At 49.8% G+C, this 12,870-nt stretch overlaps 1 pseudogene; it reads right to left on the minus strand.

The window, feature by feature from the left end:
- Positions 1-2,046: 2,046 nt before the first annotated feature.
- On the minus strand, positions 2,047-3,100 carry LOC100979366 (large ribosomal subunit protein eL29-like; annotated as a pseudogene).
- Positions 3,101-12,870: the final 9,770 nt, after the last annotated feature.

Here is a 12,870-nt window from a genome sequence, read left to right on the forward strand (position 1 = left end):
AACCAGCTTGGTGATAAATTGATAGCTGCTGAGTCTGGGAATGAGTGCGTGGGGTTCATTATACCTTATTCTCTATTTGTGCATGTGTTTCAGAGTTTCCATAATAAAAACTTCAAAAAGAAAAACTTCCCAGTAAGAAACTCTCCCATGTGAGGGGACTAGCCCCTGACCTCAGGGAACCCCACCCAGTCTGCCAGGGGACACACAACCCCTGCCCTGCATCTTCTTAGCCTGCCTCGGCTGGCCAGGGGCCACATTGTAGGACACAGCCATGGGGGTCCTGACAAATGCTCAGCCTCGGACCTGGCCTTATCACTGAAGCCAAGGGTCAGGCACTGGAGCCACATCTGAGCAGACCGGGTTCTGGTTCCAGCTCCACCTTGCACGTGGCCTGAGGCACCTCACCTGAACCACACCTGCCTGGATCCAAGTCCTGGGTCATTATCAGTGAGAAAGTCCTCCTGCTCTTATTGTGGCTGCTCCTCTCACCGCCTCTGCCTCCACGTCTGTATGATGAGGACTAGAATCACCAGGCAAGTTTGCAGATTAAATGAGGCAATGCTCAGTGTGCACTCAGACAGAGCTGCCAGGAGCAGGGGAGGGAGCTGGCCAGGGTCATACAGCCAGCTAGTGGCAAAACTGGGTTCTTCACGGGAGCAGGGCACCGTGCCAGCTGCCACTCCCATCCCCCACCATGAGGCCTTCAGGCCAGTGGACAGCATGTCTTCTTTCAGAGTCTGAGGCCGTGTCCCTGAGACCCTGCCCTCCAGCCCCAACTCCCATTCCAGGAGCCTCTGACTCAGGAGAGCACCAGGAAGCCTGCGTGGGCCAGATGCAAGCCAGGAAGGACAGGGCTGGGGAAGAAGGAGGCAGAAGCCTCTATCCTGCCCTCCCGGAACACAGAGGTATCCAGGTACATCAGTCTGGGAGAGTGCACCCAGACTCAGGGACTCTACCAGGAGACTGCTGGGTGACTCCTAAGTCAGGAGTCTTAGCCTTGCCTGGCCTTTCCTTTAATTAACAATAATAATAGTCAACATTTGTATACCTCCTACTGTGTACAAGGCAGTGTTCTGCTTTAGGTATATTATCTCATTTAATTCTCACAACAACCCTAAGAGGCCAATGCTATTATTGTCTTCATTTTACAGATGGGGAAACCTAGGCAAAGAGAGGGTAAGTAACTTTCCCAAAGTCACTCAGCTTGCACACAGCAGAGCTAGGATTTGGCCCCAGCCAGCCTGCCTTGAGTTTGTGCTCTTACCCACCCCAGCACACTCTCAGACAGCATGGCCTGGCTTCTCCTGAGCCAGCGCTTCTGATTCCCCCTGGGGTATAACAGCTGATACCCTGTTTATACCACAACACCTGGGATGGGAGCTTCACCCAGGGGTGGCAGTGCTAGTACCCGGGCAGCACTCCCACCTTGTCTCTTACTCGGGAAAGCAGAGCAGAAGGTAAGCGGGAATAACGCTATCAGAGGGATGGGTTTTTAACTCATTATTTTCTCTTCTTCTTTTTTGTTGTTGTTGTTGAGATAGGGTGTCACTCCCATCACCCAGGTTGGAGTGCAATGCCACAATCTTGGCTTACTGCAACCTCCGACTCCTGGGATCAAGTGGTTCTCCTGCCTCAGCCTTCTGAGTAGCTGGGACTACAGGTGCATGCCACTGCACCTGGCTAATTTTTGTATTTTTTGTAAAGATGGGGTTTCTCCATGTTGCTCAGGCTGGTCTCAAACTCCTGGCCTCAAGCAATCCGCCTGCCTCCGCCTCCCAAAGTGCTGGGATTACAGGCATGAGCCACCGTGCCCAGCCTCCTTCTTCATTTAAATCACTCATAAAAAGTTAACCAAGATCTGGGCCAAGTGCAGTGGCTCAAAAATATATATACAAAAAAAATTAGCAGGGCATCGTGGCACACTTGTGGTCCCAGCTACTCAGGAGGCTGAGGTGGGAGGATTGCTTGAGCCAGGGAGGCAGAGGTTGCAGTGAGCCGAGATTGTGCCACTGTACTCCAGCCACTCCAGCCTAGGCAACAGAGTGAGACCCTGTCTCAAAAAAACAAAAGAAAGTTATCCAAGATCAGCAACAAAGTAGTCATGAAACACCCTTACAACCAGTCACAGCAAGGCCCTGGAGAATCTCTTTCATCTACTGAATGCAAGCAGCTGGGGCATCCGCTCCCAGCTGAAACATGCTGAAAGAGGAGTGGATAAGAGCACAGGTCTCAGGGTGGGTGCTGCCACTTCCAAGCTGTAAAACCCTGGACCACAGATTAGTTCACCTCTCTGGGCCTCAGTTTTCCCATCCGTAAAGTGGGGTGATAATAGCATCTCCTTGCAAAGTTGTTAGAAGTTTGTTTTTTGTTTTGCTTTTTTTTTTTTGTTTTCCTGCCTCAGGTTTATTTGTACAAATGGCAGAGGAGGACACCAGCCCCATGCAGATGGCAGCCCAGGGGCGTCATACTAGTCCTTCTGTCCTCATGTTGGCGGACAGAGATCTCTACTCTGAAACCTTTGTAGGGGCCTGGGCAGCTTTGGGAGCCTGAGCTGGAACTGAAGCTGGAGCTGCAGCCTGGGCCTTGGTTTGGTCCTTGGCCTTGGCCTTTGGCCGGCACAGCCTGAGCCCCTTGGCAATGCAGGCACGAGCACGCTTCCCAAGCTTGGGGAGGGCAATGTAGGCAAGTCAATCGAGCTTGCGGCTGACACTCTTCGGGATCTTGGGCTTAACCTCCTTGGGCTTTCGAGGACCTTGATAGCCTCAGCACGTGCCCTCATGGCCTCGGCATTGTTGGCCTGCATCTTTTTTAGGCCCTTCTTGTTGTGCTTCTTGGCAAGGTGCATGCTCCTTAGGAACTTGGGGTCCACCCCATTAAGACATTTGTATCTTTGTGATCGGGGTTTCCTGATGCCATTTCTGTGCCATTTTGGGGACTGGTTGTGTGTGTTGTGGTTCTTGAACGTTGCCATGTCTGCACCTTAAGCCGCAGCTGCTAAAGCACCTAGAACCGGAAAAGCTAGAAAGTTTAAATGAACTAATGTATGTAAAGCATTCAGCCTAGGGCCTGGCACATAGAAGGTGCACAGCATGGGCTATTAGCATTACTACTGTGATCAGGACCACCCCAACCAAGTCATGCGCTCTTTCGGGGGAAGGAACTGCATCTTATTTATCTTTGTCTATTTGAGCATTTGCCATGGGCTTGGCACACAGTAGGTGCTCCATGTCTTAGATCAGGTTCCCCAGAAGCAGATCCTGAGATGAGGATTCATAGCTAAATGATTTGGGAGTGCTCCCAGGGAAACTGGAGAGGGACTCGGGGAGCAAGACAAGAAAGTAAGAGGCCAAGAAGGGTGCAGATTCAGGCAAAATTCTGCAGAGGGTGACTTCTGCCTGATCTCGCAGGGGAACTTGGGAGTGTAAATTACACCTCAGGGTTGTCCTCGCCCCAGGCAAGGGAGCTGGGACCTCACTCTCCTGCACCTCAGTCATTGGCTAAGGGCCACCATGAAGGGGATAGATTTCCAGGCACTTCCCATCATGCTCCAGTAGCAGAGGGCAGTGCTGAGAGACCACCTAGAAGGGAAGGCACCCAGGGGCCAGGAGGGTCCATGAAAATGGAAAAGGGGTGGAGGGGACCTGCCACCTTCCATAAATGTCATCCCAGCCTCTGAAAGATCACAGTTCCCCAGGAAGTCCAGGACAGTGGAGGCAGAGTGGGCAGAGGGGACTGCCAGGCCGTGGGAGCAGCTCTAACTTACACGTTGGTCAGAGCCGGGAGGTCCTTTGAGCGGCCAGCCTCCCTACCAGCTGACAGGGGCAGGCCTGGGACTGCCTGAGTTGGTCTTAAGAGCCCCTACTATGTGCCTGGCGTAGATGCTGAGTTCTTCACATGATTTTCTCATTTAACCCTCACACCACCCCTAGACAGATGACTCTGAGGCATGGAGGCATGGCATAGAGAGGCCTTCCTGTGACCCCCCAAAGAGCGAAGGGCAAAGATGACTGATGTCATTAAGAAATGCAAATAAAAACCACAATGAGCTATCATTTCACATCCACTAGGGTGGTTATAATAAAAAATCTTTAATGAAACATAAGTGTTGGTGAAGATGTGGAGAAATGAGATCCCTCACACATTGCTAGTGGGAATGTAAAAGGGTACAGCTGCCGTGGAAGTTTGGCAGTTCCACCTTAAGCTAAACACAGAAGCACAACAGGACCCTGAAATTCCACTCTTAGTATAGACTAAAACAAATTAAATACACTTGTTCAGACAAAAGCTTGCCCAAGAATGTTCACAGCAGCACTATTCACAACCCCAACAGTGGAAACAACCCCTATGTCCACCACTGATGAATGGATAAACAAAATGTGGTATATCCATACAATGGATTATTATTCAGTCTCATAAAAAGAAACAAAATACCGACACATGCTACAACATGGATGAACCTTGAAAACATTATGCTGAGTAGAAGAAGCCAGACACAAAAGGCCATATAGTGTACAATCCCATTTATAGGAAATGTTCAGAATGGGGAGATTTTTAGAGACAGAATGCAGATTGCTGGCTGCCAGGGGCTAGAAGTCAGGGACTGAGGAGCGGTGTGGAACTGGGGAGTGGTGACAGTCAAGAAGCATTTTCTTTTTTTTTCTTTTCTTTTTTTTTTTGAGATAGGGTCTCACTCTGTCACCCAGGTTGGAGTACAGTGGCATGATCTCCGCTCACCACAGCCTCAACCTCCTGAGCTCAAGCAGTCCTCCCACCTCAGCCTCCCAAGTAGCTAACTACATGGGCACACCATCACAAGAACTCATTTTTGTGTGTTTTTTTTTTTTTTTGTAGATACAGGGTCTCCCCATGTTGCCCAGGCTGGTTTTGAACTCCTGGGCTCAAGCAATCCGCCCGCCTCAGCCTCCCAAAGTGTTGGGATTACAGGCATGAGCCACCGTGCCCAGCCTGCACAGCATTTTCAATGTACTAAATGCTGCTAAATTATACACTTTTTAAGGCCAGGTGCAGGGCTCATGCCTGTAATCCCAGCACTTTGGGAGGCCAAGGTGGGCGGATTGCCTGAGCTCAGGAGTTTGTGACCAGCCTGGGCAACATGGTGAGACCCCATCTCTACTAAAAACACAAAAAATTAGGCAGGTGTGTTGGCACACACCTGTAATCCCAGCTACTTGCGAGGCTGAGACAGGAGAATCACTTGAACACAGGAGGCAGAGGTTGCAGTGAGCCGAGATTGCACCACTACACTGCAGCCTGGGCGACAGAGTGAGACTGTCTCCTAAATAAATAAAACATTTTAAAATGGTTAAAATGGCAACTTTTATGTGTACTCTGCCAGAATTCTCTCAAGTTAAAAAAAAATGTGAGTTTTGAACCTCCCCTCCAAGGGCCTGGGAGCTGCCAACACAGAGTCAGCCACAGTGTTTCCAGATGGACAGAACGAATCAAAAAGATGTCTGCCAGACACTATGCCAACAGGAAGATGGGACTCAAGTTGTTTTTAAAATTTTTTGTGCCTTGGCCTGCTGGAGAAATAAAAGCTCTGAACTTGAGTTCACACAGGCCTGAATGTAAATGCTGGTTCCACCACTGGCTGTGTGACCTTGGGCAAATCACTGAGTCTTTCTGGGCCTCAGTTTTCTCATCTGTAAAATGGAGATAAGCAGCAGCTCTTTGTTAACTCATGAAAAAGCCCTAAGTGTAGTGCAGGAACACAGTAAGGACCAGCAAGGGTTGGTTTCTTTCCTCCCTCTCCTTTCCCCACACATGCCCTTGACATTTATCCCAGCCAGATTTCACCTGTACAGACACCCTCCCGGGAGGCTGTGCACAGAGCAGCACTTGTCGAGGTTCTCTGATGGACCCTGCCCATGGGATGTTTACACTTTCAAAGAGAAAACGAGTTAATCCACAGAAAGCCTAAGTGATAGAGGGGACTGAAGAATTTCTAAACTAATCCAGGAAATATTCTGGACTAATCCAGGAAATATTCAGGCCCTTTCCCTCCAATCACGCCACCAGGCCAGCAACCTGCTTCAACACTATCTCCCTTCACACGCATATGCTCTCCAAACTCCTAACCCAACAATTCCCAGGAGCTGGTTTCTGACCTTGTTCTCCCCTGTCCATAGCTCAAAATGTCAGCATAAGAATGCTGTTCGGCCTTTCTAGGGAAGAACTATTCTTGTTTTCAATTTTTGGTATTAAAATATTCATTTTTTAGGATACAATAGTAGGAAACTAATTTTTTACCTATCCTGTGTCCTTACTTGACAAAATAAGATGCCATGAACCTTTATGCCAGTTCCCAAAATGACTTTTTGAAATTTTATTGATAAATCCTCAAATCTGAGAGCACAACACTGTGCTCCCTAACCCTAATCTCCCTCTCCCAGCAGGGAGTGAATCCTGCTTCATTTGCTCAGTGAGCACGAGGAAGGCACGGGCCCTGGGGTCCATCCCTGCCAGGCCACTCCTTGCAGCCCTCTCTGTCATTCCCACAGCAGCAGACAGGCAACAGCATTCCCTCTTCCCAGCATCGCTGATGCCAGGCTGGGTACCACAACCTCTGCATACCAATGGACTGGTCCCTACATCCTGATGCCAGAGGAGGTGGGTAACATTGAGCCATCACACTCACCCAATTACCAGACCTCTGGGTCAGCTTAAGAAGGGATGGAGTCCGGGCGCAGTGGCTCACACCTATAACCCCAGCACTTTGGGAGGCCAAGGAGGGTGGGTCACCTGAGATCAGGAGTTCAAGACCAGCCTGACCAACACGGAGAAACCCCGTCTCTACTAAAATTACAAAAAATTAGCCAGCCATGGTGGCACATGCCTGTAATCCCAGCTACTCGGGAGGCCGAGGCAGGAGAATCACTTGAACCCAGGAGGCAGAGGTTGCGGTGAGCCGAGATCATGCCACTGCACTCCAACCTGGGCAACAAGAGCAAAACTCCATCTCAAAAAAAAAAAAAAAGAAGGGATGGTCTGTGTTCAGAGAGCAATTTTCCTCGGAACCAAATGAAGCTTCATCAGACTGTGTGGACCCCACTCCGCCTGAACAAGTCACAGCCCAATCTCCCCACTGAGAGGGGCCTATGAGCATCGCTGTGTCCTCTTGACCTTCTCTAAGTCTCTCGGGTTTGACCAGACCATTCTAGGTATTGTCCTACCACGCAGGGTAATGCGAAGGGCGTGGCCAAGGTCCCTAATGCTACAGCCAGTAATATACCCCAAACTCTCCACTCAAAATCCTGTCTTGGGCTGGAAAGCAAAGTAAGTGGCAGAAACATGAGGCCACCCCTGGGCATTCCCACTCTGGGAGATATCAGGCTCAGCCCCACATGTAACCTGCGGCATGTGTTAGAAACCATCAGGAGATCACCAAGGGCTGCTAAGGGAAAAGGTTGGGGAAGACAATGACAGGCAGGCAGGCAGCAAATACAGGCTAAGTGTTCACTATGGACCAGGTATACTGCTCAGGGTCAAGAAAGCAAAAATGAGGAGGACATGATGCCCTGCCCTGAAGGGGCTCACAGATGATCAAGTGTGGCTTGGAAGAAGAGGAGAGGCCAGGACTAACACATATCAAGTCTGTTCATCTTCTGAGTTCCCAGAGAAAAGAGCCCCACACTCACGGAGCTGACAACCAAGCCAGAAAGTAGGGAAATTTCAGGTTGGGATAAGCCCTAGAAGAAAATAAACAGAAAGTAAGATGAAGCAAAACCAGGCGGGGGATTTAGAGAAGGTGGTTGCAGAGGGCCTCTCTGAGGAGGTGACATTGGAAATGAGGTGGAGAATGGAATGAGAAGGAAACATTCCAGGTAGAGAAGGGCAGGTGCAAAGGCAGGGATGCAAGAAAGGACTGAGAATGTTCAAGGAGGGGCAGGGACGTTGATGTGGGTGAGATGTGGAGAGCAACAGGAGATAGGAGGCAGGCAAGGCTTTGCAGGCCTGGTGAGGAATCCGGGTTAAATATGAGCATTATCCCCATTTAGTAGATGAGAAAACCGAAGCTCAGAGGTTAAGTAACTTGCCCAGGGTCGCATAGCTGGTGAGTAGCCAAGCTGAGATTCCATCATACAGTCTGGTAACAAAGTCTATGTTTTCTTTCCTCTACTCACTGAACAGGAACTGGCTGGCTGTGACAAAATGTGATAACTGTTAAGTGATTAATGACAAGTGGTTTATGACAGAAGCCTGGGGTGGGGGGACACAGTTTGCCGGGGAAGTCTTCATGGAGGAACTAACTGGGTCCCTAAGAATGAGGAGGATTTTGCCAGGTGGAAAAGTGGGGAGGACGAGCGCTCAAAACAAGGAGAATAACTTGAGCAAGGCCAGGGATGTGGAACATGAGGCCTGGTGGGAGCTGAGAGGCAATGGAGTTGCTGAGAGTAGAACTGGCGGGAGATGGGCGTGGAAGGCAGGGTGGGCCAGACCAGAAGGGACCCTGAATGCCTACCAAGGATGTCTACATTGAATTTCTGGGCAACGAGGAGCCAAGGCAGGTTCTTCAACAGGCTGAGCTGTACTGTGCTTTATAAAGATGACTGTGATGCAGGAGCCTGGAGAGGCTGGTGTGTGGGGAGGGGCAGCTAAAATAAATGGCCAGAGGCTGCAGAGAGAGGTGGGGCAGGACAGGGCCCGTCAAGCCCCAGAGGTAACCAAGACTGAGACGGAGTTTCACTCTTGTTGCCCAGGCTGGAGTGCAATGGCGCGATCTTGGCTCACTGCAACCTCTGCCTCCCGGGTTCAAGCGATTTTCCTGCCTCAGCCTCCTGAGTAGCTGAGACTACGGGCGTGTGCCACCACACCCAGCTAATTTTTGTATTTTTAGTAGAGACAGGTTTTCACCATGTTGGCCAGCTGGTCTCGAACTCCTGATCTCAGGTGACCCACCCTCCTTAGCCTCCCAAAGTGCTAGGATTACAGGAATGAGCTACCACACCCGGCCAAGAAAGTATTTTTACAGACCCCAAGAATGGGGTGTCCAGCTGGGCATGGTGGCTCATGCCTGTAAAATCCCAGTACTTTGGGAGGCCGAGGCTGGCGGATCACCTGAGGTCAGGAGTTCGAGACCAGCCTGGCCAGCATGGTGAAACCCTGTCTCTACTAAAAATACAAAAAATTAGCTGGGCGTGGTGGCAGGAGCCTGTAATCCCAGCTACTCGGGAGGCTGAGGCAGGAGAATCGCTTGAACCCAGGAGGCGGAGGTTGCCGTGAGCCGAGATGGCGCCATTGCACTCCAATCTGGGTGACGAGAGCGAAACTCCGTCTCAAAAAACAAAAAAAGAATGCAGTGTCCCCAGCCCCAGGCCCCGCCCTGCTTCACCCCACCTCCCTCCGCAGTTTGGCCTGGGTCCATGGCTGGAGTCCCTTCCTAGCCTATAGCCCCAGGCCCTGCTGCAGTGACCCCCATCAGCCCAGGGCATTCTGTTCATGCCCCATGACTCTCATGAAGGATGAGAGCAGGGTGCTGGCTTTACAGGAGTTGGGTGAACCTCAGATACTGAGAGTGGACAACACTTACACAGCCCTGACCCAGAAAGGGGACCTGTTTTAAGTGCTTTATTTTGACTCACTTCATCCCTACAAGGTAGGTACTATTACATTCCAAGGAGGGGAAACTGATGCACAGGGGACTTGCCCAAGGGATGTGAACCCTGGCAGTCTGGTGCCAGGGTCTGTCCTCTGTACTCCGCCTCAAGGTAGTCATTGCTCTCTCTAGACTCTGAGTGTCTCTACCTGCTCTCCTCTCTCCTCTTTGCTTTCACAATGATCCTGCCAGATGCTCTCTTTCCTGCCAGAAGGGAGGGCTACATGTGAAAATCTGGCATCAGAGTCTCAGCCACTCCCTCCTCGGGAACCACCTGCCTGCCTGCCATAGCAGGCGGTGAAGAGCCAGCCCTGACATCAGACAGCTCCTGGAGGCAGGCAGGCCTGTCTGAACCCTCCTCCCTGCTGCAACAGAAATGGCTACCAGCCCCACTGGCCAGGCCTACAGCAGACTGTGCCTGGCCCCCACTTGACAGGCAGTGCTCACCTCTCACCTCTGCTCCGGGGTCCCAGCTGAGACAGCACCTGCCCAGGATGTCATGGTGCCATAGTTGCACCAGCTCCAGGACCAGGGCAGCTGAAAGCCCCTTTGCCCACTAGATGGCACAATGTGCACAGAAATGTGGGTTGACCGCTTGGCCACCCTTTCCACCTGCAGAGGAACTGGATTTCACCACACTCTGCATTTATCTCATTTTTATTCTCATTCCTCATCCTAACCCATAGCCAACCATTTGTATGTGTCCTTGCAAAACAAGTGCATGTATTTTTTAGTTTCACAATTAGTAATGTGTATATATATATATATAAAAATAACACACACACACACATTATAGATATATTTCTTAATTGTTTTTGCTCAGCACTGTATTTTTAAACCTCATTCATGTTGCTGTGGGCACATTTAGTTTCTGGTGGGCACCTTCCACATTTATTTACCCACTCTGAGGGCGACAGGCACCCGAGTTCCCTCCAACACCCCAGCAACCCTGCCATAACCGTCCTTGACAGGAACCGTTACAGCTCGGCCTGAAAACCTAAGAAGCGGAATTGCCAGGTTACAGGGCATGCAGCGACTTCATTTGGCACAGTACTGCCAGCCAGCTCTCAACCCACCCAGTTCTTGGAGGGTTCCTGGGGAAAAGACGCCCAGCCTCCTAGGACTAATCAGCCTAGCACCCCTTCCTGTGGGGAGGGGCCCCAATCCTTTCTGCTTGGGCCCAAGGGAGATGGAGAGCCAGTGGCCTCTGTCAAGAGCGTCTTGCAAAGGTAAGACCTTAAGGTCCTACATCTCCCCTGGGCATTTTTTTTTTTTTTAAGTAAAGGGCAATGGCTGGCCTGTTAAATCCCCCACATCCCTCTCTTCAGGAGCCTGATTACAAAGCCCATTCTTTTTCTCCCTTCTCCTCCCACAGAACTATCCAGGTTTCCTGCATTTTCCCATTTCTCTTCCTCTGCCCATCCCTTCCATGTGAACACCCTACACTTACTAGCTATGTGTCTGTGGACAAGTTACTTGGACTCTCCCTCTTTGTCTATAATATGGAAATAAGTAATATCATTACTAATAATAGGCACACAGGCATAATCCCTCCCTGGCCTCTGCACACAGCCCTCTCTCTAACTCAATGCTGCCCCACTTCCCACATATATTTAAGCAGCTCAAGCTCCTCCTCCCCCAGGAAGTCATCCCTGATTGAACCAGATATAGTCCCAATGTCCTTAATCCAACTGTCACCTACTAAAAGCTCAAGTGATTATTTTTGGCTGAAATTTGAAATAACAATAATGGCTATGATTGATATGCTGAGCACCTACTATGTGCCAATAATTCTATGGCCTACTCCATATCCACACAAGAGCCCTGGAAGGCAGACATTGTCATCCCCACTTCTCAAATGAGGAGGCTGAGACTCAGAGAGTAAGGTGACTTGCCTGAAGTCATTGGCAGGTAATTGTCAAGGTCAGGACTGGAATACAGGCTTGTCTGATATAAAAGCTCTACCCCACACCACCTCCTTCAGAATCCCTTCCTCTTGCCCTCATTCCCCCATACACATGGTATGTGCATTGCATTTTAAAATTATTTGTGATTTTAAGTACACAAATAATAGAGAGATATAGTCTCTTTATTAAAAAATTAAAGCACTACAGAGCTGTGTCACCTTTGACCAGGAACCTTCTACCTCCCTCCTCCCCAAAGGAACTCCCACTATTAGCACTGTCTTGGGTATCATTCTTGTGCTTTTTTGCCTTTTTTTTTTTTTTTTTTTTGAGACAGGGTATCTTGCTCTGGTGCCCTGGCTGGAGTGCAGGGAATGTAGTGGTGTGATATCACAGCTCACCACAACCTCTGCCTCCCAGGTTCAGGTGATCTTCATGCTCAGCTTCCCAAGTGGCTGGGATTACAGGTGCACACCACCAAGCCCAGCTAATTTTTGTATTTTTAGTAGAGACGGGGTTTCACCATGTTGGCCAGGCTGGTCTCGAACTCCTGGTCTCGAGTGACCACCCACCTCAGCCTCCCAAAGTGCTGGGATTATAGGTGTGAGCCACTGCACCCAGTCCCATAAATTTTTCTGTATTTGTAGGAAATACTGTTGTTAAGTGATTTTACATAAATAATGTGTGTGGGGCCGGGCACAGTGGTTCATGCTTGTAATCCCAGCACTTTGGGAGAACAAAGCGGGTGAATCAGTTGAGACCAGGAGTTCAGGACCGGCCTGGTCAACATGGCGAAAACGCGTCTCTACTAAAAATACAAAAATTATCTGGGCATGGTGGCCTGTGATCCCAGCTATGCAGGAGGTTGAGACACCTTGAACCCGGCGTATGGAGGTAGAAGTGAGCTGAGATTGCACACTGCACTCCAGCCTGGGTGACAGAGTGAGACCCCGTCTTTAAAAAAAAAAAAAAAAAAAAAAACCCACAATAATGTGTGAGGTATATCACTCTTCAACAGGCTTTTTTCCATTCAACAATATGTCCTGGAGAGCTACATCTATCTATACCTACACCATCCTTTCTTGGAACAGTTGTGTGCTACTCCATGGCACACATGGACTTTGCTTATTTACCCAGGCCCCTACTGATGGCTATTCAGATTGTTTCCAATTCTATTAAAAACAGGCTGAAAGGAGTATGTACAGACCTCTCTGGGCACTGTGGTATGTGCTCTGTGCAGGGCATGGACAGTCATCTCTTCTCATCTGTCACATTGTTAGCAAACACCTCTCACAGGGGTTCTCAACTTGGGAACCACTGGAGGTTTCAGGGGGACCTCAAATCCCTGAA

The sequence above is a fragment of the Pan paniscus genome, chromosome 5, assembly GCF_029289425.2.
Source record: "Pan paniscus chromosome 5, NHGRI_mPanPan1-v2.0_pri, whole genome shotgun sequence".
Lineage (NCBI taxonomy): Eukaryota > Metazoa > Chordata > Mammalia > Primates > Hominidae > Pan > Pan paniscus.